Source organism: Leopardus geoffroyi, chromosome B1 (assembly GCF_018350155.1).
Source record: "Leopardus geoffroyi isolate Oge1 chromosome B1, O.geoffroyi_Oge1_pat1.0, whole genome shotgun sequence".
Lineage (NCBI taxonomy): Eukaryota > Metazoa > Chordata > Mammalia > Carnivora > Felidae > Leopardus > Leopardus geoffroyi.
This window is the reverse complement of record NC_059327.1, coordinates 30,717,576-30,723,575: the sequence shown is the minus strand read 5'-3', so window position 1 is coordinate 30,723,575 and position 6,000 is coordinate 30,717,576.

Below are 6,000 nucleotides of genomic sequence, written 5' to 3'. Positions count from 1 at the left end.
TTGGGTTATGAGCTCATCTTTAGCTAATTCATTGTTGCAGAGTTGTTTGAACTGGGAAGATGTTGTATTCCTATATATTGAATTTTTTTATCTGCTATTTAGAAGCACCGGGGGTATTTAAAATGATGGATTTTGGTATTACCAGCTTGGAGCTTCCTGAACTAAGCAGGAATTTTACATTGATTCCCTCTCAAACCTGTGACAGGACAAACCTCTAGTTCAATGTCTTTGTTCTTTCCCCATCCAGAGGCCAGACAGATATACCTTCCTTTAGGCCAAGGAAGGATGCCTTTATGTTTATATATCTTTGTTTTGTTTTGTTTTCCTCTTTAACACACCAGTTAAAGGCTACAACTTCCTCATGAAGATCCAAGAACTTACTTCCTATCCCTTCCTGTCTATAAGATGTCACTTTCTTGCTTACAAAGTTACCGATCACCCTTACAGCTTCTGTACTTGTAGCTCAAACTCACCATTCTAGTTTTCAGTATTTCTTCGTTTCAATTGTTATTCTTCTTGCAGATTTGCAATGAAAACTGTTTTTACTAAATCCTGTACAACTTGGGGGTATTTCATACTGGGAAAATATTTGGGCTTTCTCATCTACCATAATACATATTACTAGAAAATAGAAGTGATAACTTAGTATTAAGATTACATTTTGACCCAATAGCTGAGGTTGCTTAACCTAGTTGAATACTTAGGAAATGAGATTTGAAGCCTCTATCAAAAGTGTTTTATTTACACCTATGCTGGTGATGAAAGATACTTCAAGAAATATAGGCTTCATTTTCCATTTTGTAGAAAGCGAACGGAAGAAAAACTTATACTCACATGGAAAAGTAATTTCTAAATTCTTCTGGCTCAACACCCAGAGTATTTATGTCTTGTAGCACTATTTCTGGGACATCTATCCTTGACCTTTTCCTCTCTTTCAGCCTACTCGGCCAACTTGTCAGCAAATCCCAATGGCTTTCTCTTCTAATTGATTTTGAATCTGGAATTTTACACTCCCACTGCTAACACCATCGTCACAAGCCTCACTACAGAACCTTCTGGCTGATCACCATTTCTAGGCTTACCCTATACTGTCTATTCGCAACATAGCCAAACAAGATAGATGACATCAAACCCGTGAGCTATATTCTCCCGTTTAAGGCTTCCCCTAATATTTCCATAAAATGCAAAGTCCTTTCCGTTGTCTATGTGACTGGCTCCTGGCCTCCTCTCTGGTTAGAGAAAGAGGGGTCCAGCTATTGTGTAACTAGAGTTGAGAGGAAGGGAAGAATATCGTTGGCTAGTTATCAGAAATACTTCCTGGAGAAAATAGTCAAAGGAGTGCTGTTCAGTTCAGACTGGCCTTGTGTGGATACCCATTTGTTTTACAATGATCGTTTCACAATGGGGGCATTGAACTCCCTTACCCTTGCCCCACTGTGGACTGCACCAGCAAACAATCACAATAATCTCTTGACCTTGCTTTTTGTTGCACTGCCCTAAGGGTAGTCCAAGGAGCATGCACATCTTTCATCTGCCCACTAAACTAAATATATGACCATCTTCAAGTAATGAACCACAAGGATTGGACATCACTATCCCTTCTATCTGCCAATGGCAGCTGGAAAAACTGATTGGCCTTCTAAAACAGCTAAACTTTGTTCTAATATTGAGTCTCTGGTGTGTTCTAATGCTTTAGGATCAAAGTGGTTTATTGTTATAGAGCTAACTTGGAAAAAGAGATTTCCCTTTGAAATTAGAGAAGCAATTTCTTCTGTTGTCACCACTGTGCTGATAGAGATCATGATGCAGGGCTTGAACTCCTGAACCAAACCGCGAGATCATGACCTGACTCGAAGTCGGATGCTCAACCTACAGAAACACCCAGGTGCCCCCAAAACAGTATGTTTAGCTTAACATCACAGAGAGCAGAAGAGGATGTAGGAGAGTCAAATGTACCAAGTTCAGTGACATCAAAGCTAAGTATTAAAATTGAAGTCATATAGTTAACAATTCAGAAACTGAATTATTTAATACCAAGCGAAATAAAACAAGAGGAACAGAGAGTGGGGTGTTTGAAGCCGTGTTTTCAAATGCTAGTTAGCATTTTAAACTATTCCATGGATGTCCTTAGCAATAAGAAAGGGCTGGGCCAGTCCTAATGGCTTACCTATGTTAGGGAGTAACCTCACGGGACCCCTCTTCTGACTCTTCCTAGCCCTTGCTGGTCCCCATGAAATATTTCTAAAGCATCTGCTCTGCTCTGTTTGGGAATTATTCTAGATGTTGCCTGCCCTTGACACTCAAACTTTTCTCTTTGTTGGCAGCTGGTTTTACAATCTTCATTCTTTTCCTTGGATAGAGACTAAGCCCTGCAAATTGACCACCTAGATAAGTCTGCTTTCTTTTTTTCCCCTCCAAAAGTGTCTGCATGTGGGGTTAGCTTAATATTTTTTTAATCAAAATTTATTTAGTCAAACACATTAGTCTTATACACAGAGTAAATTCAACCCTTGGTATCAGAGATAAATGTTGAGTTCCAATGACCTCCAATTGTGGGACTTCATAGTAAAACCCTCACTCAAATTCATGTTATGGGTGTTTTTCCATGGCAACAAATGAAATACAAATCTTATACTACCTAGAAATTAAAGAAAAGGAAACAGTTTACTCATGAAATTTACTATAAAGTAAACTACACTTCTAAAACACTATCTTAAGAATTATATTTCTATCCAATTTCCATCTGAGTATGATCACTTGACCGTAGCAGTGAAATCACATGAAAGAAAATTCAAAATTACTTTAGAGGAGAAACAAAAAATTGGCAGTGTTTCTGAATCAACAGAAGAGATTTGTGAAGTAGCAATGACACATCTAGACTCCCTACAAATCAAATTAGGAGGATATAATTTAGTAGCAGGATTCACATTTATATAAATGTACATTTATAAAACACTACCCTAAGATTTCGAATTCTTTCAGACTACCGCTAGAGCTATTGTATAATCACTTTGAAAATAGCAATAAAACCAAGGGAGAAAAAGAAATCAAAATTACTGTACCAACTCCAAGAAGAAAGACAAAAAAAATTCTTTGGTTGTTCTGGATTATTCAAATGGATTTGTTAACAATAACAAAAACATTAAAACAAAAGCATACTTACAAATAGAATCAAAAGAAAGCAATTTATAAGATTGACATTTAAATCATCTACAAGTATAAAACATTACCCTAAAAATTATAATCCTACCAAGCTTCTAGTGAGCCAAAAGACAGCCTTCATTTTTACTTGGCACTTTTTAAAAAAAATTTTAATGTTTAAATGTAAAACGTTAATTGTAAAATGTAAAATGTTAATATTTTTGAGAGAGAGAGAGAGAGAGAGAGAGAGAGAGAATGAGTGGGGGAAGGGCAGAGAGGGAGGGAGACAAAGAAACTCAAGCAGGCTCCAGGCTCTGAGCAGTCAGCACAGAGCCTCATGTGGGGCTCGAACCCACAAACCATCAGATCATGACCTGAGCCTAAGTCGGACGCTTAATTGACTGAGCCACCCAGGTTCCCCTTTACCTGGCACTTTCTTAAACTGTAGATTCTGGGATCCGTTAGTTTCACAAACTAGTTGCAATAATGCCAGGTTATTGCAAGCAGCTCAGAATAATATGGTATGGCAACTTTGGCCTGGCCTTAATCTGCTTCTCCTGAGGATAGGATCATTCCTGACACGAATGATCCCATCCTCTGTCCGCCCCCCGCCTCTCCCCCTCCCCTGTTCTCACTCTCTCTCAAACATAAATAAATGTTAAAAATTTTTAAACATACTGTTTTTGACTCCAACAAGAAAATTCTTTGTTAGGTTCTTCCTGGGGAAGCCTACTTTTTTCTGACTGCCCACTTCCTTACTCAATACCCTTAAATCCAGGTTAAACACTCATTATGTCCTTTATTCTTCTCAGGTTAGGTGGGCTCCTCATGAAATAAACGATCCTGTTATGACTACTGCTCAGATCATTTTCATTCTTGGTTAATTATTATGATTTCTTGATGACAAAGACTGTAGGACTACCATCAACACTTTTCATGGTAGAAAAAACACTACTTCATATTGTATATAACATTCATCTGATCTCTAAAGAGGAGTAGAGGAGACTTGGTGTCCAACAGCCTCTAGGCTGGGTCCACTACATGATCCATGAGCCGGAACCAAATACTCTTCTCTTTAGACGACGTCTTCCAAAAGAGCAACCAAAATGAAGTATATCTGGGGATCGTTGATTAGATCTTTTCCAAATGTAATGTGTATGTGTATATAAGGTTGTACTCAGTGAATACTTGAAAAATGTGCAAATCGTTCTTCCATACCTGTGCATCAGCTGTATTCTTCACAGCAACAGAGCTGAGTTAAATGCAACTGCAAGTAGGTTACTGTAAGGTATTCAAGATAAATCGCTTCTAGTCAGTTTTCCTCTTACTATAAGTGCCTGTTTGATTTTGCCTGTTATTTTTGTTAAAGTTTGTATGCTGCATTTAAAAAAATTTCATATTATATATTTCATATTATATACGTTTCATGTTATACATAATATTTCATATTATATATATTTCATGTTATATATAATATTTCATATTCAAAAATGAAGGTTGTCTTTTGGCTCACTGGAAGCTTGGTAGGATTATAATTTTTAGGGTAAGGTTTTATAATTTTAGGTATTTTCCCAATTTGTAGAAAACAGGATCTGACACTGCAGTTGGTTGAGATGTCTTTAAAAGTTCTTAATTTCTATCAGTTCTCCCTCCACCCCATTTCTTCCATGTGAGTTATTTCTTGAAGAGACTTCGTTAAGTTGTGGAACTTCCCATATCCTTGTTTGGCTGACGATACCATCGTAGTCTCTTTTCATCTGTTTGTCTGCCTTATTTCTTGCCATTTATCTGGTAGTTAGATCCAGGAGTTTGGTTAGATGAAGGTTCAATTTTTGTGCAAGAGTATTTCATAGATGCTGTGTACTTCCTATTGCACATGGTATCTGTGTGTCTCACTCTTCGTGATGCTGTTAAGATAAATCAGTGGGTTCAGGTTTTTTAGCTCCATCCAGCCATTTTGTCTCCCACTTACATTCCACCTCATACTTTTTTAATTTTTTTATTTGTAAGTAATCTCCATGCCCAGCATGGGGCTCGAACTCACAACCCTGAGATCAGGAGCCACATGTGGCACCCACAGAGCCAGCCAGGTGGCCCCCACCTCATACTTTTAATAGCCATGCTGTTAAGCCATTGTTGCCTTGTCCCCGTGCTTCATTAGGAGTTGTGAAGAGTGAATCTCTAATTCTAACCTTTCTGTTGCATTTATTATCTTTTCAAACTATTTGGGTACCCTGAAATAACAGCAGAATAGAGACTTGATTTTTTCCTCTTATTTACCAGTTTTCCAAATAAAGAGTTAGTTCCTTAGGTGATACAAGGCTAAGCAATGAGGGATTTAAAAAAAATATTACTACATATTCATGGATTTCTATAGATATGTTAAGATCAAATCAGTCATTATTCTTTCTTGAGCCCAAACTATTCCATCTTTAGCCAAAGGGTGCCCCTTTCTATTTGCTCTTGGGTTCTTTTGACAAAACCTCAGTAGTATTTGATAGCTACCTTGCTTTCTGGCCTAACAAAATGTCACAGGCTCATCTTACACAATCCCTGCCCTGGTTCTGAAATCAGTCATTTCCTAAAGGGGTCTCTGTTCCTCTTCAGTGGGCAATGGCATTTAGATGATCCATTTGGACACTAGGGCTGCTCATAGCCAAGAGATTGCCATGCTTCTTGGCCTTTTCAGTGGACACAGCCTGGCTACATGCATTTTGTAGAAAGAGAAAATTTAATCATGAATTCATACTACCATTGCCAATTTAAATTTTCCATTCTACAACTTATCCCTAACATCATTGATTTTGATACCTGTATCTTTTCATCTCTCACTGAAGACCTTGATTTCCAACAATATCA